The sequence below is a fragment of the Pseudophryne corroboree genome, chromosome 3 (assembly GCF_028390025.1).
Source record: "Pseudophryne corroboree isolate aPseCor3 chromosome 3, aPseCor3.hap2, whole genome shotgun sequence".
NCBI classification, from domain to species: Eukaryota; Metazoa; Chordata; class Amphibia; order Anura; family Myobatrachidae; genus Pseudophryne; species Pseudophryne corroboree.
This window is the reverse complement of record NC_086446.1, coordinates 548,897,180-548,925,007: the sequence shown is the minus strand read 5'-3', so window position 1 is coordinate 548,925,007 and position 27,828 is coordinate 548,897,180. Positions and strand designations below refer to the sequence as shown.

Below are 27,828 nucleotides of genomic sequence, written 5' to 3'. Positions count from 1 at the left end.
CCACGCTTCATCACACACTTCATTCAGTTCCTCTGATTCAGGAAAAACTATCGGTAGTTTTTTCACACCCCACATAATACCCCTTTTTGTGGTACTTGCAGTATCAGAGATATGCAAAGCCTCCTTCATTGCCGTGATCATATAACGTGTGGCCCTACTGGAAAATACGTTTGTTTCTTCACCGTCGACACTGGATTCAGTGTCAGTGTCTGGGTCTGTGTCGACCGACTGAGGTAAAGGGCGTTTTACAGCCCCTGACGGTGTCTGAGACGCCTGGACAGGTACTAACTGGTTTGCCGGCTGTCTCATGTCGTCAACCGACTTTTGTAGCGTGCTGACACTATCCCGTAATTCCATAAACAAAGCCATCCATTCTGGTGTCGACTCCCTAGGGGGTGACATCACCATTACAGGCAATTGCTCCGCCTCCACGCCAACATCGTCCTCATACATGTCGACACACACGTACCGACACACAGCAGACACACAGGGAATGCTCTGATAGAAGACAGGACCCCACTAGCCCTTTGGGGAGACAGAGGGAGAGTTTGCCAGCACACACCCAAGCGCTATAAATATATATAGGGACAACCTTAATAAGTGTGTTCCCTTTATAGCAGCTCAAATATTATAAATATCGCCAATAAGTGCCCCCCCTCTCTGTTTTTACCCTGTTTCTGTAGTGCAGTGCAGGGGAGAGTCCTGGGAGCCTTCCTCGCAGCGGAGCTGGGCAGGAAAATGGCGCTGTGTGCTGAGGAGAATAGGCCCCGCCCCCTTTTCGGCGGGCTTCTTCTCCCGTTTTTTTTGGAACCTGGCAGGGGTTAAATACATCCATATAGCCCCAGGGGCTATATGTGATATATTTTAGCCAGAATAGGTATATTACATTGCTGCCCAGGGCGCCCCCCCCAGCGCCCTGCACCCTCAGTGACCGCTGGTGTGAAGTGTGCGGAGAGCAATGACGCACAGCTGCAGTGCTGTGCGCTACCTCATGAAGACTGAGACGTCTTCTGCCGCCGGTTTCTGGACCTCTTCTCTATTCGGCATCTGCAAGGGGGTCGGCGGCGCGGCTCCGGTGACCCATCCAGGCTGTACCTGTGATCGTCCCTCTGGAGCTAGTGTCCAGTAGCCTAAGAAGCAAATCCATCCTGCACGCAGGTGAGTTCACTTCTTCTCCCCCAAGTCCCTCGTTGCAGTGAGCCTGTTGCCAGCAGGACTCACTGAAAATAAAAAACCTAACAAACTTTTTCTAAGCAGCTCTTTAGGAGAGCCACCTAGATTGCACCCTGCTCGGACGGGCACAAAAACCTAACTGAGGCTTGGAGGAGGGTCATAGGGGGAGGAGCCAGTACACACCACCTAGTGGTCAAACTTTTAAATTTTGTGCCCTGTCTCCTGCGGAGCCGCTATCCCCCATGGTCCTGACGGAGTCCCAGCATCCACTAGGACGTCAGAGAAAATGCAGCCATACATATGAAAAACACACAACAGGCTTAAAAGGAGGGTCAGATTACTGATAGACATAAGAATGAACTAGTAATTCCAGCACCTCCCTCACCCATATACGTGTGTCGTCGTCCCCTCACCCCCCCCCCCCCCCTCCCCTCCCACCCCATATGCATTGTATATTTATTAATAATGGGGACAGGCAAAAATAAAGAGAAATGGCTAAATAAAATAAACAGAAGAGCCTTAATTTAAGGACAGAATCCCTCATAAGCAAGTAATTAGAATTCAAAAAAACAGTGATGAAATCAAATAAACATCCTTGGGCAGTTACCAGCTCCTTCCCCAATCCCACCTTCCCTACTTAGGCAGAGTCACCAGATCCTTCACCCTCCCTCCCCCCCTACTCCTTGGGCAATGTTACCAGCTCCTTCCCCCCTCCCTTCCCTCCTTGGGCATACTTACCAGCTCTCCCTTCCTCCCTCAGCACATTCAGCAGCCCCCCCCCCCCCCCCTTAATACTGGGCAGATCTAGCACCCCTACCCCGCTGCCACCCACCAGCCATTCAAACACGGACAGCCCACAGCCATGGTACCTAAGCGATATAAACCAGTCCTCCAGTCCACAACGGCAGTCAATGCAGCAGCTGCATTCAAACCTCCCGCTTCGGCGTCCTGCTTTTGGCTCCACCCCCAACTCCATCCAGCAGCGACAAGTCCTTCTGTCTGGTACAGCTACACTCGGCTGCACCAGTGACCTGACGTAGCGGCGGTCACCGCGGCTTGTAGCTTTTGTAGTGTAGCTTTTGTAGTGCAATGACAAGCTGCCACTCGGGCCGCTTGTCATTGCACAGTGGTGGGAGGCAGCGGGCCGGCGAGGATCCGTTTGCGGGCCGTATCCGGCCCGCGGGCCGTATTTTGCCCACCCCTAAACTAGACTATCAGATGTTATGGGTACTGTAAGCTTGCAAGCAGGGCCTTCCTACCTCTACAGTCTTGTCTTATTACTGTTCACAACTATAAAGCACAAGAGTATATGTTGGCGCTATATAAGGAACTGTTAATAAATAATAAAAGCCACCTACACCTGTGGTCGGTCGCAGTATTAGCTTACTGATTTAGCTCCGCCACTTGTTGGATGTACTCGTGTGAAAAATTTACTCATAAGACTCTCTAGGACTCTCAGTGAGGCCTTCTCCGACACCTGGAAACAAAGCACAAATGTCTATTGTCACCTGCAACTTAATGAACATCATTCCGTTTCTAGGCAACTATTTATCGCTTTAGTTTATACCTGATATCTTCATGTTCTCAGAGACTTACAAATTAATTATGAAGTCTAGGATTGAGAGCAAATGCAAATAAAGATATTGCCTTCTATTCCCACGTCTAGAAGGGCCAAAGGAACACTGTGCCCAGCACTGAGGGCAATGCCATTATGCGACGCGCCATAGGTTCACTGCATAACATGCCCCTTGCAGTATCTATGGCAAGAAGTCAACTGAGGCAATGTCTGTGGTGGAAAAGAAATGACTCTGCGCCCCCCCCCCCCCCCCATTCTCTAGGACAGCTGAGGGTGAAAGAGGAATGAAAGTGCCATTGAAAGACCCTCAGCCTGCAGCCCCGGACCACAGGATCACCATGCCCAGCACTGAGGGCGCTACTATTACGTGACGCATCATAGGTTCACTGCAAAACGTACCACCTGGAGTACCTATGACAAGGAATCACTGACGCCATCTAAGATCATGGCTATAGCTCACTGCAGTGTACATTCTTCCCCACATCTAGAATGCGCACTTAGTAGGTGATAGGAAGATCACTTGGGCCCATAACATCACCACTTGCGCCCACAAACCCAGCCTAGTTTAATCACATAGCCAGTCCCAAGCCCAGATAAACAAGGAGGGGTGGGTCCTGTGGTTGAGTACCCATAATGCCTGGCTACGTAACCAATGGCATTACAACTCTCAAACACTGAAGCAAAAATGAGCGCATACGGCAGAACCAATGCATCAGAGGCAGCTGAGACCTGTATTGCATGGCAGATAGGACGACCCGGAAGGCCAAATGTTGCGGAATGTGGCCACGAAGGATACAGCGCACAATCATGCGCTATATTATTCACTGTTAACGGCCGACCGACGTCTGGTTCCAACATCATTCTAATGTGTACCTGGCCTTAGACTCCAAACATGCAGTTCCCCTTTAATACTCACACATATAGATCTCACACAGTTCCTGTAATAAATGGACTCATGAGATACCCTTTTCCGTATCACACTGGCCATTGCCAATCGCAGTGTGCCGATCTCCAGGGTTAGTAGCCTTGTGGTAAATCTTGCTCTATGCATGAATGTATTGGGGGTATACCGCACTGGAGAATGGTAAGGTATCTAATAGATATTGTTAGAACCAAAATACATAATACAACGAGAAAATCTGAGTTTTCTAATGTTATCTTGAGTTTGGTGGTGCACCCTGAGTCAGTGGTAAGACATACAACAAAAGGGAGAGAAGAAGACTCTTTTGTGGGTGCACTCTTGTATGTTTAAGAGGTCTCAGAAGAGACAATAAGTAAAAATTATAAATGAATTTTTAAATATAACTTTTATTAACAACAATTGATAAAATAGTAGAGTTTACTGTCAAAAATTGGAGGTAGGGGTGGGGGGAAGGGTAGGGGGGAGTTGGGGAAAAGAAAGGGGGGAACACAGAACGAATTAATTACAGTGTAAATACTGAATATTGTTCTGGAATGCCTGGGTGCGATAATAACAGCTGGAGACCCTGAAAATTGAAGCGTTTTTATTCTCTCATGAGCGATGATGAGGAGACAGATGGGATGATTAAAGATGGAATGAGCAAGATGAATCTGCTGTCAGTGTTAGACGCTGAGCAAAACCGTCCAGGAATTTCTACTAAACTGAGTATTCCTCGAGAGTCTCCCACTCGAGTACTGACCCAGCCCTACACTGCTTAGCTTCCAAGATCGGAAGGATTCGGGCGTTACCAGTGTGGTATGATAGTAGAAAAAATATTTGATATCGAGGGCTCGAGAATCACTGATGAGAGTTCACGAAAATGGAGAAATAAGAGAAAAGAAAAGACAAGAGAATGGGTAGAGGAGGAAAATAGGGGATCTGCTGCCACCGTTAGACCGGGATAATTACCCCTGAATCAGTGGTGAGAGTCCTGAAGATAGTATAAAGTGAGGAAAAGGAAACGATACTGATAGGTAAAAATTTTTTGAGATTGGTTGATAGACAATGGGCTGCTTGATTGCAGGATGCTGATAGTACCTATGATAAAGGTACTAGGTGTGATACAGAGCAATTTGTACACAATTAGCAGTCAAATAAATTGATTAGACCCATACATCACCATCAATTTGCTACTATCAGATTATTACAATTATACCAAAATGGTATCAGGTGGAAAAAGAAGGAGAAAATGAACAACAATTTCTTATTTGTGTTCCGCTGTATGCAGAGCTGCAGAAATACTATATAATATGATTGCAAGATGCTGATAGTACCTATGATAAAGGTACTTGGTGTGATAAGGAGCAATTTGTACACAATTAGCAGATAATTAAGTTGATTGGAACCATGCATCACCATCAATTTGATGCTGACAGATTATTGCACATTGTACCAGAATGGTATCAGGTGAAAAGAGAAAGAGATAATGAACAACAGTTGATTATACAGAGCTGCAGCAGTGCTATATAATACGCAGTATAGAGGATAGTGATAAATTGCTCAGCCAAATGATTAGATCAATATTAATGACTGAAAATAAAGGTTTAAACAGTATCCTATGTGGTATTAAGCTGCTAAATGCCGACTATCTGTAAAACGGGTACTTGCAAAAAACAGCTTGATGAATGCTATTATCAAATATAAATATGCAAAAAGATGCTGAGATTGAGCAGATATTACCCGGAATTGTATGGAACGATCAGTCACTAATATGAGCAGGATACTTTCTGAGTACGGAATGTCCGTGTCAAAGTCCAGGCAAATTGAAGATGCAGGATACACTGGTTCTCAGGAGCTGAGCAGTTCGTTTATAGCCGCACTGCCGATCAAAGTACCTGATGTATTGTGGAGACGTGGTCAGGTTGGCTGAGGAGAAGAGAGACACAATGTTCCTGGTCCCATCGCGGCAGTATCTAGCGGCGGAGGGTTGATGCAGCGGCTGCTGGGGAAAGAGCGGCTCGTGGTTCAGGATGTCCGGAATCAGCTGTCACACCCAGGCAGTGGGGGTAGGGAACGGAAAACTAGTTTCACCCGTTCACCGGGCTTGATCACTTCCTGTTCCCAGAGGGGATAGTGCAGGCTTTATCTTGCAAGGGAGCTGGTCGTTGTCCAATCAAAAGGGAGGCGTGTCCTGCGTTTGTAAATTGCTGCACAGGTGGAACGGTTGTTCTGTTTAGTATTGGTTCCCTATTATGCTTGCAATTAGTGGCCCATTGCACAAAAGGAAAAAACAGAGAATATGTGTGAGAAATATACAAGGTTATTAGATGAAAAATGAGCATCTTGCTTATTATATAAGTGGACATAGTGAAAAAATGGAAATAAAAATAAAATGGGGAAAATTAGCAAAAAAGAATAAAAATGAATGAAAATAATAATAAAATTGAAGCTTTCACAAATTGTTTATGAAATATTTAGATGATAAGAATAGATTAAATTTAAGTATAATAAATGATAATTGCTGGAAAAATATGTGTAGGACAGCATATCTTGTCTGGAGTTATAAACAAACACGTTGTAAACATTGCATGAGGATATTCATAAATATTATTTATGTTATTTAGGATTAATAATGCAAGTGACGTCGATGGAAGTGGTGGGAATGATTGTGAGAAAGGATGGTATGGAAAGGGATGGGGAGTGAGGTGGAAAGGAATGGGGGGGATGGAGTGGGGGGGGGGGGGAAGGGGGGGAGAGAGGGGGAAGGGGGGAGGGGGTTTAAGATTGTGGGGTGTTGTGGTTTGCAGTGTGGTGGGAATGTGTGTGTGGTGTCGAAGGTGATGATCCTGTGTGGGCGAGAAGTATAATGATATGGTGAGATGAGGAAGGGGGGTAGAGATGTAAGGGATAGGAGTGGGTTGACACTGGGAGTGCTGTGTGGAAGTAGGTTGTGAAATATGTCGGAATTTGCTGGGTCTCTGTAATGGGATGGATGTGAGGTGCATGTGAATGGACTGCGGATGTGATGGTGCTGAGTATGTGGTGGAGGTGGGCGTGAAAGTGCTGATGAAAGAAGGGTGAATGTGATGTGTTATGAATGGGGGTGTACTGGATGTGAGTGTACTGGGGGGTGTAAGGGAAGGAAGCGAGGACACTTAATGGGTGCTATATAGAAAGTAGGTTACAGAAATGCACTGTAATTGATGTATTCATTCAGACCCAATGGTTTGAGACAACCTAACCTGAAAGTCCATTCACTTTCCTTCTTAATAAGTTCTTTGCTTAAGTCACCACCGCGTATGCCTAGATGGACCCTATCTAGGCCAAAGGCGCGCATATCACTTGGTGAGTCATGATGTGCAGCATGGTAGTGTCTGGCTACTGATGTTAGTTTTTTGCCTTTTTGAAGATCTGACGATGAGTTGCGAATGGAGCCCATATGTTCTAAAATCCTAGTTTTGAATTTTCTAGTCGTCATGCCTACATATCGTTGATTGCAAGGACAGGTTAGACAATAGACTACTCCTTGTGTGTCGCAGTTGAAGAAGTGTTGTATGGAAATATCCTTGCCATGTCTGTCCTTGACACAGTCAGTTATCTGTATCTGTGGGCAAGCCTTACATTGCCCACATGGAAAGGATCCCTTAGGGAGTTTGGATTTGGTCATTTCACGTGAAAAATGGCTCTGAACCAACGTATCTTTGATGTTCTTAGATCTCCTCCAACTGATTTGTAAAGTGGGATCCAATAAAGGTGATAACTCTGGATCCAGATGTAGGACAGGTAGATGTTTCTGAATGGCCTTTTTTAGTAGACGCCATTCGGGACAGAAGGTCCCTACAAATCGAATCTTGGTGTCAGCCTTTTGTTCTTGGGGTTTGTCCTGGAAGATCAGGGATTCCCTGTTGGTTTTTGAAATAGATTGTTGAGCTCTCTTCAGAGAGCGTTTACTGTATCCCCGAGCTTGTAACCTGGTCATAAGTTCTCTGCTTTTCTGTTTGAACACCTTCTCCTCTGTGCAGTTGCGTCTAAGACGAAGAAATTCCCCTTTTGGGATGTTTTCAATAGTAGGTGGGAAATGTGAGCTTGTTTGGTGCAATATACTGTTTGTGGCTGTATCCTTACGAAAGAGTTCTGTAGCCAAAGTCCCACTTGTTGTCTTGTAGATATTCAAGTCCAAAAAAGATATCTTGTCTCTACTGATTGAGTGAGTGAGAAAAATGTTCAAATCGTTTACATTGAGGATGTTAATGAAGTCCAACAGGAGTTTCTCATCTCCTTCCCAGATCACAAAGATATCATCAATATATCTCAGCCAATTGATGATATGTTTTGTGTAGATATGATTATCATCGTTGAAGACTATTGTTTGTTCCCACCAGCCGAGGAACAGGTTGGCATATGTGGGTGCACAGGCTGCACCCATTGCTGTTCCCCGAATTTGCTGAAAAAATTGGTCACCAAAGGTGAAATAATTTTTATTGAGAACAAAACTCAACATTTCACATAGGAAATCATGAAATACATTTTTTTCTTCCATATCCAGGAAGAATTTGGTGGCTTGTATTCCTTGTGAGTGTGAAATACTGCTATACAGGGCTTCCACATCTAAGGTGACTAGGATACAGTTCTCATCTAGACATATGTCATGTATTTTCCTTAGGACATCAGAAGTGTCCTTAAGGTAGGAGGGTAATGTCATGACATGGTCTCTGAGATGTAAATCCAGAAATTTGCTTGGGGTTTCCAAGAGTCCCCCATTCCCTGACACTATGGGTCTCCCAGGTGGTTTGTTGATATTCTTGTGTATTTTTGGCAATAAGTAAAAGGTAGGAACCCTGGGATTCGAGACCTCAAGGTATTTAGCCTCAAATACAGAGAGAGACAAGCTCTTAAAGAGATTAAAACATGGACTGACATGGACTGACACCGTTATCAAACCCTCGGATAAGGGTGGTAACATTGTCATATGGCCCATCGCAATGTATGAAGAGGAAGCACGGAGACAACTGTTGGACACATCCTGTTATATCAGATTGCCACTTAATCCCACAATAAAATTCCACAAGCAATACATGCACATGATTACAGAGGCATTTGCCACTGGAGCTATCACACAACAAGAGGCTAAATACCTTGAGGTCTCGAATCCCAGGGTTCCTACCTTTTACTTATTGCCAAAAATACACAAGAATATCAACAAACCACCTGGGAGACCCATAGTGTCAGGGAATGGGGGACTCTTGGAAACCCCAAGCAAATTTCTGGATTTACATCTCAGAGACCATGTCATGACATTACCCTCCTACCTTAAGGACACTTCTGATGTCCTAAGGAAAATACATGACATATGTCTAGATGAGAACTGTATCCTAGTCACCTTAGATGTGGAAGCCCTGTATAGCAGTATTTCACACTCACAAGGAATACAAGCCACCAAATTCTTCCTGGATATGGAAGAAAAAAATGTATTTCATGATTTCCTATGTGAAATGTTGAGTTTTGTTCTCAATAAAAATTATTTCACCTTTGGTGACCAATTTTTTCAGCAAATTCGGGGAACAGCAATGGGTGCAGCCTGTGCACCCACATATGCCAACCTGTTCCTCGGCTGGTGGGAACAAACAATAGTCTTCAACGATGATAATCATATCTACACAAAACATATCATCAATTGGCTGAGATATATTGATGATATCTTTGTGATCTGGGAAGGAGATGAGAAACTCCTGTTGGACTTCATTAACATCCTCAATGTAAACGATTTGAACATTTTTCTCACTCACTCAATCAGTAGAGACAAGATATCTTTTTTGGACTTGAATATCTACAAGACAACAAGTGGGACTTTGGCTACAGAACTCTTTCGTAAGGATACAGCCACAAACAGTATATTGCACCAAACAAGCTCACATTTCCCACCTACTATTGAAAACATCCCAAAAGGGGAATTTCTTCGTCTTAGACGCAACTGCACAGAGGAGAAGGTGTTCAAACAGAAAAGCAGAGAACTTATGACCAGGTTACAAGCTCGGGGATACAGTAAACGCTCTCTGAAGAGAGCTCAACAATCTATTTCAAAAACCAACAGGGAATCCCTGATCTTCCAGGACAAACCCCAAGAACAAAAGGCTGACACCAAGATTCGATTTGTAGGGACCTTCTGTCCCGAATGGCGTCTACTAAAAAAGGCCATTCAGAAACATCTACCTGTCCTACATCTGGATCCAGAGTTATCACCTTTATTGGATCCCACTTTACAAATCAGTTGGAGGAGATCTAAGAACATCAAAGATACGTTGGTTCAGAGCCATTTTTCACGTGAAATGACCAAATCCAAACTCCCTAAGGGATCCTTTCCATGTGGGCAATGTAAGGCTTGCCCACAGATACAGATAACTGACTGTGTCAAGGACAGACATGGCAAGGATATTTCCATACAACACTTCTTCAACTGCGACACACAAGGAGTAGTCTATTGTCTAACCTGTCCTTGCAATCAACGATATGTAGGCATGACGACTAGAAAATTCAAAACTAGGATTTTAGAACATATGGGCTCCATTCGCAACTCATCGTCAGATCTTCAAAAAGGCAAAAAACTAACATCAGTAGCCAGACACTACCATGCTGCACATCATGACTCACCAAGTGATATGCGCGCCTTTGGCCTAGATAGGGTCCATCTAGGCATACGCGGTGGTGACTTAAGCAAAGAACTTATTAAGAAGGAAAGTGAATGGACTTTCAGGTTAGGTTGTCTCAAACCATTGGGTCTGAATGAATACATCAATTACAGTGCATTTCTGTAACCTACTTTCTATATAGCACCCATTAAGTGTCCTCGCTTCCTTCCCTTACACCCCCCAGTACACTCACATCCAGTACACCCCCATTCATAACACATCACATTCACCCTTCTTTCATCAGCACTTTCACGCCCACCTCCACCACATACTCAGCACCATCACATCCGCAGTCCATTCACATGCACCTCACATCCATCCCATTACAGAGACCCAGCAAATTCCGACATATTTCACAACCTACTTCCACACAGCACTCCCAGTGTCAACCCACTCCTATCCCTTACATCTCTACCCCCCTTCCTCATCTCACCATATCATTATACTTCTCGCCCACACAGGATCATCACCTTCGACACCACACACACATTCCCACCACACTGCAAACCACAACACCCCAACACCCCACAATCTTAAACCCCCTCCCCCCTTCCCCCTCTCTCCCCCCCTTTCCCCCCCCCCCCACTCCATCCCCCCCATTCCTTTCCACCTCACTCCCCATCCCTTTCCATACCATCCTTTCTCACAATCATTCCCACCACTTCCATCGACGTCACTTGCATTATTAATCCTAAATAACATAAATAATATTTATGAATATCCTCATGCAATGTTTACAACGTGTTTGTTTATAACTCCAGACAAGATATGCTGTCCTAACATATTTTTCCAGCAATTATCATTTATTATACTTAAATTTAATCTATTCTTATCATCTAAATATTTCATAAACAATTTGTGAAAGCTTCAATTTTATTATTATTTTCATTCATTTTTATTCTTTTTTGCTAATTTTCCCCATTTTATTTTTATTTCCATTTTTTCACTATGTCCACTTATATAATAAGCAAGATGCTCATTTTTCATCTAATAACCTTGTATATTTCTCACACATATTCTCTGTTTTTTCCTTTTGTGCAATGGGCCACTAATTGCAAGCATAATAGGGAACCAATACTAAACAGAACAACCGTTCCACCTGTGCAGCAATTTACAAACGCAGGACACGCCTCCCTTTTGATTGGACAACGACCAGCTCCCTTGCAAGATAAAGCCTGCACTATCCCCTCTGGGAACAGGAAGTGATCAAGCCCGGTGAACGGGTGAAACTAGTTTTCCGTTCCCTACCCCCACTGCCTGGGTGTGACAGCTGATTCCGGACATCCTGAACCACGAGCCGCTCTTTCCCCAGCAGCCGCTGCATCAACCCTCCGCCGCTAGATACTGCCGCGATGGGACCAGGAACATTGTGTCTCTCTTCTCCTCAGCCAACCTGACCACGTCTCCACAATACATCAGGTACTTTGATCGGCAGTGCGGCTATAAACGAACTGCTCAGCTCCTGAGAACCAGTGTATCCTGCATCTTCAATTTGCCTGGACTTTGACACGGACATTCCGTACTCAGAAAGTATCCTGCTCATATTAGTGACTGATCGTTCCATACAATTCCGGGTAATATCTGCTCAATCTCAGCATCTTTTTGCATATTTATATTTGATAATAGCATTCATCAAGCTGTTTTTTGCAAGTACCCGTTTTACAGATAGTCGGCATTTAGCGGCTTAATACCACATAGGATACTGTTTAAACCTTTATTTTCAGTCATTAATATTGATCTAATCATTTGGCTGAGCAATTTATCACTATCCTCTATACTGCGTATTATATAGCACTGCTGCAGCTCTGTATAATCAACTGTTGTTCATTATCTCTTTCTCTTTTCACCTGATACCATTCTGGTACAATGTGCAATAATCTGTCAGCATCAAATTGATGGTGATGCATGGTTTCAATCAACTTAATTATCTGCTAATTGTGTACAAATTGCTCCTTATCACACCAAGTACCTTTATCATAGGTACTATCAGCATCTTGCAATCATATTATATAGTATTTCTGCAGCTCTGCATACAGCGGAACACAAATAAGAAATTGTTGTTCATTTTCTCCTTCTTTTTCCACCTGATACCATTTTGGTATAATTGTAATAATCTGATAGTAGCAAATTGATGGTGATGTATGGGTCTAATCAATTTATTTGACTGCTAATTGTGTACAAATTGCTCTGTATCACACCTAGTACCTTTATCATAGGTACTATCAGCATCCTGCAATCAAGCAGCCCATTGTCTATCAACCAATCTCAAAAAAATTTTACCTATCAGTATCGTTTCCTTTTCCTCACTTTATACTATCTTCAGGACTCTCACCACTGATTCAGGGGTAATTATCCCGGTCTAACGGTGGCAGCAGATCCCCTATTTTCCTCCTCTACCCATTCTCTTGTCTTTTCTTTTCTCTTATTTCTCCATTTTCGTGAACTCTCATCAGTGATTCTCGAGCCCTCGATATCAAATATTTTTTCTACTATCATACCACACTGGTAACGCCCGAATCCTTCCGATCTTGGAAGCTAAGCAGTGTAGGGCTGGGTCAGTACTCGAGTGGGAGACTCTCGAGGAATACTCAGTTTAGTAGAAATTCCTGGACGGTTTTGCTCAGCGTCTAACACTGACAGCAGATTCATCTTGCTCATTCCATCTTTAATCATCCCATCTGTCTCCTCATCATCGCTCATGAGAGAATAAAAACGCTTCAATTTTCAGGGTCTCCAGCTGTTATTATCGCACCCAGGCATTCCAGAACAATATTCAGTATTTACACTGTAATTAATTCGTTCTGTGTTCCCCCCTTTCTTTTCCCCAACTCCCCCCTACCCTTCCCCCCACCCCTACCTCCAATTTTTGACAGTAAACTCTACTATTTTATCAATTGTTGTTAATAAAAGTTATATTTAAAAATTCATTTATAATTTTTACTTATTGTCTCTTCTGAGACCTCTTAAACATACAAGAGTGCACCCACAAAAGAGTCTTCTTCTCTCCCTTTTGTTCTATGCATACAACATCCTTTTGTACCTTTGAAACCCAAGAGCGCCTTTCTCTACTGTGTTACAGTTACTTCATGTAAGAGGAGGACTGGGTGGCCAAATGAGCATTCTGATTCAATCTAGCTGCTGTCTTGGTGTCACACGCCAGAGGCGGCGTTCGCCGCGCTTACCGCTGCTTGTCTGCTGGTCTGTGTTGCGGCCTCCACCTTCGGTGGGCCACGGGCTCCGGCGTCTGGCTGGCGCGGCTCCCGGCGGTTCTCCAGGGCATGGGCGCCGCCATGACACCCGGCATCACGTGGACGCGGGGCAGGTGACGTCATCAGACTGCTCCGCCAACCCAGCGGTGGCGGGCGATTCAAAGTCAGACGCCGGACAGAGCCCTTAGCGCCTGAGTATCGTCTTTCCCTGACGTGGATGCCAGCGCTCTTGTTCCCGGCAAGGTTCTCTGAAGTTGTACTCCAGTGTCTCCGGCATTTCCAGGTGCCAGTTCGCTGCACCGGTTCCAGTGAATTCAGCGGCCGGTGTATCTCTCTGCGGTCCAGTCACCAGTGCTCCTAGGAATCAGCGTGGACTGCGGGCCCTAAATCACCGTTCTCAAGTTCTACGAATCACCAGTGTCTTAAACCACTGCACTTTAGTTCTTCACATCATCAGCATCTCAGTCACCGTTCTCAAGTTCTACAAATCAACAGCGTCTTAAACCCCTACACTTCAGTTCTTCACATCATCAGCATCTCAGTCACCGTTCTCAAGTTCTACAAATCAACAGCGTCTTAAACCCCTGCACTTCAGTTCTTCACATCATCAGCGTCTCAGTCACCGCTCTCAAGTTCTACAAATCAACAGCGTCTTAAACCACTGCACTTAACTTCTACAAATCATCAGCGTCCTAAACCTCTGCACTTAAGTTCTTCAAATCACCAGTGTCTTAACCTCCGCTCACAAGTTCTTTAACCATCTGTGTCTTTAACCACCATTTACAAGTTCTTTAAGTTATCAGTGACTTCTAGACATCACCCACAGTTCCTTCAGTCACCAGCATCTCTAATATTGCTCACAAAACCCTTCAATGGGTCTGGACATTCCCTCATAAGTTCCTTTATGATATATGTCTTTAAGTTGTTCTTTTCCTACAATAAAGCTCTTCAATATTTCACCAAACCTTACTGTCAGTGTCCTGTATGAGGAAATCCTATATTAGGCCACCCCTGTTCCGGCTCAGTAGTTGTTCCTCTTCCCAACCATCGGAAGAATCCCCGAGTCCACAACACCCTCAGTCTAGGCCAGTGACACTTGGATTCCCCCGGGCAGCTCTGTCCGGTGGAGGAATATGATGACAAATCCCACTTGATGTTATGTGGCAACTTCACTGATGGGCCAGCCTTCCTGCTGTCCCGCCTCCAGTCTGTGCCACAGAAGGACTCATAGTAGTCAGACAGAGCACAACTGTTGGCTCACTCATGACTGTACCTAAAAAAGCAAGTCCTAGGCTGTCAAGGTTTTGGGGGCTCAGGCTGAAGACAGCTGGCTTCAACGAGAGAACACAGTACCCTGAAATGTCACAGGATGGCTGCTAGCAAGCAGCAGTAGTCCAACTGCCATTAAAAGAGCACCCCATCAAGCATAGGTAGCAAACATCATTCTGGCTACAGCAGGTTAGGGGTGGCTATCGACCATCGATAATTATAAATCATCGATGGTCTATGACCAATTGTGAATACTCTCACCATTGATGGAGGAGAACCAGGTGGTTTCCCGACATCAATAATACGGAGTTATTTATTTATTTTTCTCCACAAGTAGGGACCCAGAACTTAGCTCTGCCCCTGACACCCGCAGCTCATTTAACAGTAATAGAAACATAGAATTTGACAGCAGATAAGAACCACTTGGCCCATCTAGTCTGCCCCTTTTTTTTATCCTTTAGGTAATCTCAACCCTTTTTGAACCTTAATTCTTTGTTTCTTTGTAAGGATATTTATATGCCTATACCAAGCATGTTTAAATTGCTCTACCACCTCTGATGCAGGGGTGACCATCAGTGGGTATTGATGGTTCCCTTACAGATGGTTTTACACCATCAAGGTTATCCATCAATGGATAACCCAAGGACGGCCATCCTTAGAGCAAGTGAGGAAGTTTGTGTAGCAGTCCTTCCCCAGTAGGATGTCAGCAATGCCCGTAAATGTTTTTGTGGTGAAAAAATAATAAAATGAGTTATGAACTTTATGAAAACGTATCTCTATGTTGACCAACAAGTAGGCTCTGGGGTTGACATATACAGGGGCATGACTGAGGGGGGGACTCTGAGCCTGGCATATAAAGTATATGACTGAGGGGCTCTGAAGAACATATCACAATAAGTAAAATCATAAAAAAAAATAAGATTGGTAAATCTATTTCTCCTAGTCCGTAGAGGATGCTGGGGACTCCGTAAGGACCATGGGGTATAGAAGGGCTCCGCAGGAGACATGGGCACCTATAAAGAAATTTTAGTATGGGTGTGCACTGGCTCCTCCCTCTATGCCCCTCCTCCAGACCTCAGCTAGAGAACTGTGCCCAGAGGAGATGGACAATACGAGGAAAGGATTTTGTAAATCTAAGGGCAAGATTCATACCAGCCCACACCAATCATACCATATAACCTGGAATACACATAACCAGTTAACAGTATGAACAAACAACAGCAACGGTCCAAGACCGATTCCAACTGTAACATAACCCTTATGTAAGCAATAACCATATACAAGTCTTGCAGATTTTCCGCACTGGGACGGGCGCCCACCATCCTCTACGGACTAGAAGAAATAGATTTACCGGTAGGTTTAAAATCTTATTTTCTCTTACGTCCTAGAGGATGCTGGGGACTCCGTAAGGACCATGGGGTTCATACCAAAGCTCCCAATCGGGCGGGAGCGTGCGGAATAACTCTGCAACACCGACTGAGCAAATGCTAGGTCCTCATCAGCCAGGGTATCAAACTTGTAGAATTTAGCAAAAGTGTTTGACCCCGACCAAGTCGCTGCTCGGCAAAGCTGTAATGCCGAGACGCCTCGGGCAGCCGCCCAAGAAGAGCCCACCTTCCTAGTGGAATGGGCCTTTACTGAATGTGGTAACGGCAATCCAGCCGTAACATACGCCTGCTGAATCGTGTTACAGATCCAGCGAGCAATAGTCTGCTTTGAAGCAGGCGCGCCAATCTTGTTGGCTGCATACAGAACAAACAGAGCCTCTGTTTTCCTAATTCTAGCCGTCCTGGCTACATAAATCTTTAAGGCCCTGACTACATCCAGGGACCTGGAATCCTCCAAGTCACTCGTAGCCACAGGCACCACAATAGGTTGGTTTATATGGAATGAAGAAACCACCTTAGGTGAAAATTGAGGACGCGTCCTCAATTCCGCTCTATCAACATGAAAAATCAAGTAGGGGCTCTTGTGAGACAAGGCCGCTAATTCTGACACCCGCCTTGCAGATGCCAAGGCCAATAACATGACCACCTTCCAGGTGAGAAGTTTCAACTCAACCGTGTTAAGGGGTTCAAACCAGTGTGATTTTAGGAACTGCAACACCACGTTCAGGTCCCATGGTGCCACTGGGGGCACAAAAGGAGGCTGGATGTGTAGCACTCCCTTTACAAAAGTCTGGACTGCTGGAAGAGAAGCCAATTCATTCTGAAAGAATATCGACAGAGACGAAATCTGTACCTTAACAGAGCCTAATTTTAGACCCATATCCACTCCTGTCTGTAGGAAGTGGAGAAAACGACCCAAATGGAAATCTTCCGTAGTAGCATTCTTGGTTTCACACCAAGAGACATATTTCCGCCAGATACGGTGATAATGTTTTGCCGTCACCTTTTTCCTAGCCTTTATTAGAGTAGGTATGACCTCTTCCGGAATACCCTTCTCAGCTAGGATCCGGTGTTCAACCGCCATGCCGTCAAACGTAACCGCGCTAAGTCTTGGAACATGCAGGGCCCCTGCTGCAACAGGTCCTCCCTTAGAGGAAGAGGCCAAGGATCTTCTGTGAGCATCTCTTGAAGATCTGAGTACCAGGCCCTTCGAGGCCAGTCTGGAACAATGAGTATTGTCTGTACTCTTTTTCGCCTTATGATCCTCAACACCTTTGTGATGAGAGGAAGAGGAGGAAACACGTAGACCGATTGGAACACCCATGGCGTTACCAGAGCGTCTATTGCTATTGCCTGAGGGTCCTGGGACCTGGCACAATACCTCCGAAGCTTCTTGTTGAGGCGTGACGCCATCATGTCTATTTGAGGAACTCCCCAAAGACCCGTTATCTCTGCAAAGACTTCTTGATGAAGTCCCCACTCCCCTGGATGGAGATCGTGTCTGCTGAGGAAGTCTGCCTCCCAGTTGTCCACACCCGGAATGAAGACAGCTGACAGAGCGCTTACGTGATTTTCCGCCCAGCGAAGAATCCTGGTGGCTTCTGCCATCGCGACTCTGCTCCTTGTCCCGCCTTGGCGGTTCACATGAGCCACTGCTGTGACATTGTCCGATTGAATCAGCACCGATAGGTTTCGAAGAAGACTCTCCGCTTGTCGAAGGCCGTGGTATATCGCCCTTAATTCCAACACGTTGATGTGCAGGCAGGACTCCTGGCTTGTCCATAGTCCTTGAAAATTTCTTCCTTGGGTGACTGCTCCCCATCCTCGGAGGCTCGCGTCCGTGGTTACCAGAACCCAGTCCTGAATGCCGAATCTGCGACCCTCTAGGAGGTGAGCACTTTGCAGCCACCATAGAAGAGACACCCTGGCCCTGGGGAACAGTGTTATCTTTTGATGTAATTGTAGATGGGACCCGGACCATTTGTTCAGAAGGTCCTATTGAAACGTCCTTGCATGGAACCTGCCGAAGGGGATGGCCTCGTAGGCTGCCACCATTTTCCCCAGAACACGAGTGCATTGATGAACTGACACTCTTTTTGGCTTTAGCAGGTCTCTGACCTTGTTCTGGAGGTCCTGGGCTTTTTCCAATGGGAGAAAAACCTTCTTTTGTTCCGTGTCCAGTATCATACCTAGGAACGCTAGTCGAGTTGTTGGAAACAACTGTGACTTCGGTAGATTGAGAATCCAACCGTGTTGCTGGAGTACTCTCAGAGAGAGTGACACGTTTCTCAGCAATTGCTCTTTTGATCTCGCCTTTATCAGGAGATCGTCCAAGTATGGGATAATTGTGGCTCCTTGCTTGCGCAGGACCACCATCATTTCCGCCATTATCTTGGTGAAAATCCTCGGGGCCGTGGAAAGCCCAAACGGCAACGTCTGAAACTGGTAATGACAATCCTGTACAGCGAATCTCAGGTACTCCTGATGAGAGGGATATATGGGGACATGAAGGTAAGCATCCTTTATGTCCAGTGACACCATAAAATCCCCCCCTTCCAGGCTTGCTATTACCGCTCGGAGCGATTCCATCTTGAATTTGAATCTTTTCAAGTACAGGTTTAGGAATTTTAGATTTAAAATGGGTCTGACCGAACCATCCGGCTTCGGGACCACAAAGAGGGTCGAATAGTACCCTTTTCCCTGTTGGTTCAGGGGAACCCTGATAATTACTTGCTGTTGACACAGCGTTTGAATTGCAGCTAACACTACATCCCGCTCTGGGGTAGAAGTTGGTAAGGCCAACTTGAAAAATCGGCGTGGGGGCACCTCTTCGAATTCCAGTTTGTAGCCTTGGGAAACTATTTCCAACGCCCAAGGATTCACGTCTGACCTGACCCAGACCTGGCTGAAGAGTCGAAGGCGTGCCCCCACTGGTGCGGACTCCCGCAGGGGAGCCCCAGCATCATGAAGTGGGTTTTGTAGAAGCCGGGGAGGACTTCTGTTCCTGGGCACCAGCCGAAGCAGGTGTTCTCTTTCCTCTACCCTTACCTCTGGCAAGGAAGGAGGATCCCCGACCTCTTCTGGACTTTTGCGACCGAAAGGACTGCATGTGATATTGTGGAGTTTTCTTTTGCTGTTGGGGAATAAAAGGTAAAATGGTAGATTTACCCGCGGTAGCTGTGGAAACCAGGTCCGCGAGCCCATCCCCAAACAACACGTCACCCTTATAGGGTAAAACCTCCATATGCTTTTTCGAATCCGCATCACCCGTCCATTGGCGGGTCCATAAGGATCGTCTCGCTGAAATAGCCATGGCATTGGCTCTGGAACCCAGCAACCCAATGTCCCTTTGAGCGTCTCTCATATACAAGACTGCGTCTTTAATATGGGCTAGAGTTAACAAAATAGCATCCCTATCTCGGGTATCAAGGTCAGCCGACAAGGTATCTGTCCAAGCTGCAACTGCGCTACATACCCATGCCGACGCAATTGCCGGTCTGAGCAAAGCACCAGTATGTGAATAAATAGACTTTAATGTAGTCTCCTGCCTGCGGTCCGCAGGGTCCTTGAGGGCCGCTGTGTCTGGAGACGGCAGCGCCACTTTCTTGGACAGGCGTGTTAAAGCCTTGTCCACAGTGGGAGAGGATTCCCAACGTATCTGTCCTGTGTAGGGAAAGGGTATGCCATATTAATTATTTTGGGAATCTGCAGCCTCTTATCTGGAGTCTCCCAAGCTTTTTCAAATAACTCGTTAAGTTCATGAGATGGGGGAAAGTTTATGATCTGTTTCTTTCCCTTAAACATGTGTACCCTCGTGTCTGGAACAGAGGGTTCATCAGCAATATGCAACACATCTCTTATTGCAATAATCATACACTGAATACTCTTTGTCACCTTAGGGTGCCATCTAGCTTCATCATAGTCGACACTGGAATCAGAGTCCGTGTCAGTATCTGTGTCCACAATTAGTGACAAGGGACGCTTTTGAGACCCCGACGGGCCCTTTGAGTCGGTCCAATCCGAGGATTGACCCCCTGATGCCTCCCTGGATTCAGCTTTATCTAGCCTCTTATGTAAAGATGCCACACTTGCATTCAACATATGCCACATGTCCATCCATTTCTGAGTCGGCACTACCGACGGAGACACACCACTCATCTGCTCCACCTCCTCCTTGGAGAAGCCTTCCGCTTCAGACATGCCGACACGCACGTACCGACACCCCACACACACAGGGATATAACTATAAGGGAACAAATCTCCAACCAGGCCCTTAGGAGAGACAGAGAGAGCGTATGCCAGCACACACCCAGCGCCAAACTGACACTGGAAAATCCAGACAGCGCTTTTAATAAGAATTTACTTACCGATAATTCTATTTCTCGTAGTCCGTAGTGGATGCTGGGGACTCCGTCAGGACCATGGGGAATAGCGGCTCCGCAGGAGACAGGGCACAAAAGTAAAAGCTTTAGGATCAGGTGGTGTGCACTGGCTCCTCCCCCTATGACCCTCCTCCAAGCCTCAGTTAGGATACTGTGCCCGGACGAGCGTACACAATAAGGAAGGATTTTGAATCCCGGGTAAGACTCATAGCAGCCACACCAATCACACTGTACAACCTGTGATCTGAACCCAGTTAACAGCATAATAACAGCGGAGCCTCTGAAAAGATGGCTCACAACAATAATAACCCGATTTTTGTAACAATAACTATGTACAAGTATTGCAGACAATCCGCACTTGGGATGGGCGCCCAGCATCCACTACGGACTACGAGAAATAGAATTATCGATAAGTAAATTCTTATTTTCTCTGACGTCCTAAGTGGATGCTGGGGACTCCGTCAGGACCATGGGGATTATACCAAAGCTCCCAAACGGGCGGGAGAGTGCGGATGACTCTGCAGCACCGAATGAGAGAACTCCAGGTCCTCCTCAGCCAGGGTATCAAATTTGTAGAATTTTCAACGTGTTTGCCCCTGACCAAGTAGCAGCTCGGCAAAGTTGTAAAGCCGAGAAACCTCGGGCAGCCGCCAAGATGAGCCCACCTTCCTTGTGGAATGGGCATTTACATATTTTGGCTGTGGCAGGCCTGCCACAGAATGTGCAAGCTGAATTGTACTACACATCCAACTAGCAATCGTCTGCTTAGAAGCAAGAGCACCCAGTTTGTTGGGTGCATACAGGATAACAGCAAGCCAGTTTTCCTGACTCCAGCCGTCCTGGAAACCTATATTTTCAGGGCCCTGACAACATCTAGCAACTTGGAGTCCTCCAAGTCCCTAGTAGCCGCAGGTACCACAATAAGCTGGTTCAGGTGAAACGCTGACACCACCTTAGGGAGAAACTGGGGACGAGACCGCAGCTCTGCCCTGTCCGAATGGACAATCCGATATGGGCTTTTGTGAGACAAAGCCGCCAATTCTGACACTCGCCTGGCCAAGGCCAGGGCCAACAGCATGGTCACTTTCCATGTGAGATATTTCAAATCCACAGATTTGAGCGGTTTAAACCAATGTGATTTGAGGAATCCCAGAACTACGTTGAGATCCCACAGTGCCACTGGAGGCACCAGACATGGTACTTGCTGAAGCAAGTCCCTTCTTAGCGGCAGAGGCCATGAGTCCTCTGTGAGCATTTCTTGAAGTTCCGGGTACCAAGTCCTTCTTGGCCAATCCGGAGCCACGAGTATAGTTCTTACTCCTCTACGTCTTATAATTCTCAGTACCTTGGGTATGAGAAGCAGAGGAGGGAACACATACACCGACTGGTACACCCACGGTGTTACCAGAACGTCCACAGCTATTGCCTGAGGGTCTCTTGACCTGGCGCAATACCTGTCCAGTTTTTTGTTCAGGCGGGACGCCATCATGTCCACCTTTGGTCTTTCCCAACGGTTCACAATCATGTGGAAGACTTCCCGATGAAGTCCCCACTTTCCCGGGTGCAGATCGTGTCTGCTGAGGAAGTCTGCTTCCCAGTTGTCCACTCCCGGAATGAACACTGCTGACAGTGCTATCACATGATTCTCATGACCTGGCGCAATACCTTGTAGCTTTTTGTTGAGGCGGGATCCCATCATATCCACCTGTGGCAGTTCCCACCGACTTGCAATCTGCGTGAAGACTTCTTGATGAAGTCCCCACTCTCCCGGGTGGAGGTCGTGCCTGCTGAGGAAGTTTGCTTCCCAGTTTTCCACTCCCGGAATGAACACTGCTGACAGTGCTATCACATGATTTTCCGCCCAGCGAAGAATCCTTGCAGTTTCTGCCATTGCCCTCCTGCTTCTTGTGCCGCCCTGTCTGTTTACGTGGGCGACTGCCGTGATGTTGTCCCACTGGATCAATACCGGCTGACCTTGAAGCAGAGGTCTTGCTAAGCTTAGAGCATTGTAAATTGTCCTTAGCTCCAGTATATTTATGTGGAGAGAAGTCTCCAGACTTGATCACACTCCCTGGAAATTTTTTCCCTGTGTGACTGCTCCCCAGCCTCTCAGGCTGGCATCCGTGGTTACCAGGACCCAGTCCTGAATACCGAATCTGCGGTCCTTTAGTAGATGAGCACTCTGCAGCCACCGCAGAAGAAACACCCTTGTCCTTGGAGACAGGGTTATCCGCTGATGCATCTGAAGATGCGATCCGGACCATTTTTCCAGCAGATCCCACTGAAAAGTTCTTGCGAGAAATCTGCCGAATGGAATCACTTCGTAAGAAGCCACCATTTTTCCCAGGACCCTTGTGCAATGATGCACTGACACTTTTCCTGGTTTTAGGAGGTTCCTGACTAGCTCGGATAACTCCCTGGCTTTCTTCTCCGGGAGAAACACCCTTTTCTGGACTGTGTCCAGAATCATCCCTAGGAACAGTAGACGTGTCGTCGGAAACAGCTGCGATTTTGGAATATTTAGAATCCACCCGTGCTGTCGTAGAACTACTTGAGATAGTGCTACTCCGACCTCCAACTGTTCTCTGGACCTTGCCCTTATCAGGCGATCGTCCATTTTCTTTGAAGAAGAATCATCATTTCGGCCATTACCTTGGTAAAGACCCGGGGTGCCGTGGACAATCCAAACGGCAGCGTCTGAAACTGATAGTGACAGTTCTGTACCACGAACCTGAGGTACCCTTGGTGAGAAGGGCAAATTGGGACATGGAGGTAAGCATCCCTGATGTCCAGGGACACCATATAGTCCCCTTCTTCCTGGTTCGCTATCACTGCTCTGAGTGACTCCATCTTGATTTGAACCTTTGTATGTAAGTGTTCAAATATTTCAGATTTAGAATAGGTCTCACCGAGCCATCTGGCTTCAGTACCACAATATAGTGTGGAATAATACCCCTTTCCTTGTTGTAGGAGGGGTACTTTGATTATCACCTGCTGGGAATACAGCTTGTGAATTGTTTCCAATACTGCCTCCCTGTCGGAGGGAGACGTTGGTAAAGCAAACTTCAGGAACCTGCGAGGGGGAGACGTCTCGAATTTCCAATCTGTACCCCTGGGATACTACTTGTAGGATCCAGGGGTCCACTTGCGAGTGAGCCCACTGCGTGCTGAAACTCTTGAGACGACCCCCCACCGCACCTGTTTGTACGGCCCCAGCGTCATGCTGAGGACTTGACAGAAGCGGTGGAGGGCTTCTGTTCCTGGGAATGGGCTGCCTGCTGCAGTCTTCTTCCCTTTCCTCTATCCCTGGGCAGATATGACTGGCCTTTTGCCCGCTTGCCCTTATGGGGACGAAAGGACTGAGGCTGAAAAGACGATGTCTTTTTCTGCTGAGATGTGACTTGGGGTAAAAAAGGTGGATTTTCCAGCTGTTGCCGTGGCCACCAGGTCCGATGGACCGACCCCAAATAACTCCTCCCCTTTATACGGCAATACTTCCATGTGCCGTTTGGAATCTGCATCACCTGACCACTGTCGTGTCCATAAACATCTTCTGGCAGATATGGACATCGCACTTACTCTTGATGCCAGAGTGCAAATATCCCTCTGTGCATCTCGCATATATAGAAATGCATCCTTTAAATGCTCTATAGTCAATAAAATACTGTCCCTGTCAAGGGTATCAATATTTTCAGTCAGGGAATCCGACCAAGCCACCCCAGCGCTGCCCATCCAGGCTGAGGTGATCGCTGGTCGCAGTACAACACCAGTATGTGTGTATATACTGTTTAGGATATTTTCCAGCCTCCTATCAGTTGGCTCTTTGAGGGCGGCCGTATCTGGAGACGGTAACGCCACTTGTTTTGATAAGCGTGTGAGCGCCTTATCCACCCTAAGGGATGTTTCCCAACGCGCCATAACTTCTGGCGGGAAAGGGTATACCGCCAATAATTTTCTATCGGGGGAAACCCACGCATCATCACACACTTCATTTAATTTATCTGATTCAGGAAAAACTACAGGTAGTTTTTTCACACCCCACATAATACCCTTTTTTGTGGTACTTGTAGTATCAGAAATATGTAACACCTCCTTCATTGCCCTTAACATGTAACGTGTGGCCCTAAAGGAAAATACGTTTGTTTCTTCACCGTCGACACTGGAGTCAGTGTCCCTGTCTGTGTCGACCGACTGAGGTAAATGGGCGTTTTAAAGCCCCTGACGGTGTTTGAGACGCCTGGACAGGTACTAATTTGTTTGCCGGCCGTCTCATGTCGTCAACCGACCTTGCAGCGTGTTGACATTATCACGTAATTCCCTAAATACGCCATCCATTCCGGTGTCGACTCCCTAGAGAGTGACATCACCATTACAGGCAATTGCTCCGCCTCCTCACCAACATCGTCCTCATACATGTCGACACACACGTACCGACACCCAGCACACACACAGGGAATGCTCTGATAGAGGACAGGACCCCACTAGCCCTTTGGGGAGACAGAGGGAGAGTTTGCCAGCACACACCAAAACGCTATAATTATACAGGGACAACCTTTATATAAGTGTTTTCCCCTTATAGCATCTTAATATATAATCATATCGCCAATAAGTGCCCCCCCTCTCTGTTTTAACCCTGTTTCTGTAGTGCAGTGCAGGGGAGAGCCTGGGAGCCTTCCCACCAGCAGTTCTGTGAGGGAAAATGGCGCTGTGTGCTGAGGAGAATAGGCCCCGCCCCCTTTTCGGCGGGCTTCTTCTCCCGTTTTTCTGACAACCTGGCAGGGGTTAAATACATCCATATAGCCCCAGAGGCTATATGTGATGTATTTTTAGCCAGTATAGGTATTTTCATTGCTGCCCAGGGCCCCCCCCCCCCCCCCCCCCCAGCGCCCTGCACCCTCAGTGACCGTTGGTGTGAAGTGTGCTGAGAGCAATGGCGCACAGCTGCAGTGCTGTGCGCTACCTCATGAAGACTGAGAAGTCTTCAGCCGCCGATTTCTGGACCTCTTCTCTCTTCAGCATCTGCAAGGGGGTCGGCGGCGCGGCTCCGGTGACCCATCCAGGCTGTACCTGTGATTGTCCCTCTGTAGCTAGTGTCCAGTAGCCTAAGAAGCCAATCCATCCTGCACGCAGGTGAGTTCACTTCTTCTCCCCTAAGTCCCTCGTTGCAGTGAGCCTGTTGCCAGCAGGACTCACTGAAAATAAAAAACCTAATAAAACTTTTACTCTAAGCAGCTCTTTAGGAGAGCCACCTAGATTGCACCCTTCTCGGCCGGGCACAAAAACCTAACTGAGGCTTGGAGGAGGGTCATAGGGGGAGGAGCCAGTGCACACCACCTGATCCTAAAGCTTTTACTTTTGTGCCCTGTCTCCTGCGGAGCCGCTATTCCCCATGGTCCTGACGGAGTCCCCAGCATCCACTTAGGACGTCAGAGAAATATTATTATATAATGCCAATCTTCCCACTCACTGCGCTCCAATGTGCCCCCCTCCTCTTTTTCAACCCTCTGAAGTGTTCAGCAGGGGAGAGTCCGGGGAGCCAGCGTTCTCTGCAGCCTCTGTGGAGAAAATGGCGCTGGTTAGTGCTGAGGGATCAAGCTCCGCCCCCTCCAGCGGCGGGCTTCGGTCCCTCTTCAATTTTAATAAAATGGCGGGGGATCATCTTTTTGCTGCCTCCGCAGCCTAATGTGACCTTTTTTGCCCAAAAAACGAGGTTTATTGCTGCCCAGGGCGCCCCCCCCCTGCGCCCTGCACCCATCAGTGCTTTCTGTGTGTCTGTGTGTGGGAGCAATGGCGCACAGCTTACCGCTGCTCGCTTTACCTCATGAAGATCTGAAGTCTTCTGCCACCTTTGACGTCTTCTTGCTTCTCATACTCACCCGGCTTCTATCTTCCGGCTCTGTGAGGACGGTGGCGCGGCTCCGGGACGAACCCCAGGGTGAGACCTGTGTTCCGACTCCCTCTGGAGCTAATGATGTCCAGTAGCCTAAGAAGCAGAGCCTATCATTTAAGTAGGTCTGCTCCTCTCCCCTCAGTCCCACGATGCAGGGAGCCTGTTGCCAGCAGTGCTCCCTGAAAATAAAAAACCTAACAAAATTATTTTTTCCACAGAAAACTCAGGAGAGCTCTCTGCAGTGCACCCTTCTCCTCTGGGCACAGGATCTAACTGAGGTCTGGAGGAGGGGCATAGAGGGAGGAGCCAGTGCACACCCATACTAAAAGTTCTTTATAGGTGCCCATGTCTCCTGCGGAGCCCGTCTATACCCCATGGTCCTTACGGAGTCCCCAGCATCCTCTACGACGTAAGAGAAATACATTTATTTTGAGCTAACTGTATTAGTTTAACAGGATTTTTTTTTCTAGAATTAATATTCTGAGCAAGGAATAATTGAATGTTTTATATTTATTATTGAAATGACTGGTCTGGGAGCATTAAGGTGGGTACACATTAGACGCGATTTTTATATACACTATAACGATATTGTTAATGCTATTTTCGTGCATATCGTCTAGTGTGTACGCACTATATTGTTAATGATGTGCGCTCAAGCGCCTAATTAACGACCCCCTCTGTCGTCTGTGCATGCAGTCAAATTTGGACGATATTGTTCAAAACTGCACATTTGGGCAGGCGGCGGGGAGACGTCACAGAACGATATCACTAGCAATATTGTTCAATGTGTACGCACTATACCGGCCGCTCGGGAGTCAAGGGCAAACACTAGACAATAATCGAATGTGTACCCACCTTAAGTGCTTATATTAGACTTAGGTAGGCTTCATATGCTATCCTTTTCAACAGCGACTCTCAGGAATTACATAGGTTCAGTGGCAATTAAAGCCTGCATTTCACAGGGTTTTAACCAGCCATAGAACCTATGTAATTCATGAGTGTTCTGGTTGAAATGTATAGTATGGTAAGCCTAGTCTTAGGAGTCCTCTTAATGCCTGGGGCAATTACTTTACATGTGCTTCTGGCCACCCTGTCCCAGTGCTACATCACATTTAATTGAATTACCCCAAAGTACAGTTTTGTGATGAATTAACAAAACCAGCAATAGGTCCCCTACTTTCACATGCTGCTCCACTTAAGGGCCCACCACCACCACTTTTTGCAGCACATTTTTTTTTAGGCTAATAAGTGAAAAAGCAAGAGGATTGCTCTTTGGCTAACAAGGCACCTACAGGCCCCCACAAAATGTTTATTATGGGTTAAATCAGGGCACTGGCCAGGCAGGTAGCCTCAC

At 46.6% G+C, this 27,828-nt stretch overlaps 1 protein-coding gene and 2 pseudogenes across 5 annotated transcripts in view; 1 reads left to right on the top strand and 2 right to left on the bottom strand.

The window, feature by feature from the left end:
* UTP18 (UTP18 small subunit processome component) overlaps nucleotides 1-27,828 on the bottom strand; it is a 134,292-nt gene that overhangs the window by 105,412 nt on the left and 1,052 nt on the right. For 2 of the 5 annotated variants that reach the window (XM_063961256.1, XM_063961257.1), the window contains exon 2: nucleotides 2,532-2,650. The exons of 2 other annotated variants lie outside the window; for them this stretch is intronic. The gene's annotated coding sequence lies outside the window, so the exon portion shown is untranslated. The remainder of the gene's footprint in view (nucleotides 1-2,531; nucleotides 2,651-27,828) is intronic. One more of the 5 variants, XM_063961259.1, reaches the window with a different exon arrangement.
* On the bottom strand, nucleotides 4,362-4,480 carry LOC134897240 (5S ribosomal RNA; annotated as a pseudogene).
* Nucleotides 12,821-12,939, top strand: LOC134897239 (5S ribosomal RNA; annotated as a pseudogene).